The following is a 561-nucleotide window of genomic DNA, read 5'->3' as shown; positions in this document are numbered from 1 at the left end:
TGTGATATTTATAATCTGCTTTATAGACACTTTTACTCCATAATTGGTTCAATTAAAAATCATCAAATCTATTGTTATTTTGTATTTACTTCTATTAACAGTGGGTTTTAATAATCACATCATTCTTTACATAAGATTATTTTAATCCTTGTTTACTTTCCATCCTTGGATGCACTTTGATACTGAAAGTCTGCCTGAAGTTATTGGTACTTATTGCCCATTTTCAGTGCTAAAAAACTATGAAATTGCTTTGAATGACATTATCAGACTTTACATATTCCACATAAAAATTAAGTTTGACCTACAAAATGGAGAAACTTTGGAGAAACAATTATAGTTTTAATTCATATTTATGTGTTTCCACTGGTTTGCCTCATTATTTCTGCAGCAGAACAAGCTTTGTGACTTTTTCTTTTAGTAGCCATATAGATTTCTAAAAACATTTAAAAAATCTCTGTTCCTCTTTGAGCAAGTGCCATATATCTGTGAGTTGGCTACCTGGAATTACACATAAGATTCCTATCAGATGTGATTAAAGGTTTTGTCTCCTATGTTAAGTTT

General features: G+C 29.8%; 1 protein-coding gene across 1 annotated transcript in view; it reads left to right on the top strand.

Moving 5' to 3' along the window:
• SCN7A (sodium channel, voltage gated, type VII alpha subunit) overlaps window positions 1-561 on the top strand; it is a 113,827-nt gene that overhangs the window by 83,209 nt on the left and 30,057 nt on the right. The window lies entirely within an intron of this gene.

This window comes from Propithecus coquereli, unplaced genomic scaffold (genome assembly GCF_000956105.1).
Source record: "Propithecus coquereli isolate 6110/MARCELLA unplaced genomic scaffold, Pcoq_1.0 Scaffold49, whole genome shotgun sequence".
In the NCBI taxonomy this organism is placed as follows: domain Eukaryota; kingdom Metazoa; phylum Chordata; class Mammalia; order Primates; family Indriidae; genus Propithecus; species Propithecus coquereli.
The sequence above is the reverse complement of the archived record's forward strand: the minus strand, read 5'-3'. Positions and strand labels throughout refer to the sequence as shown.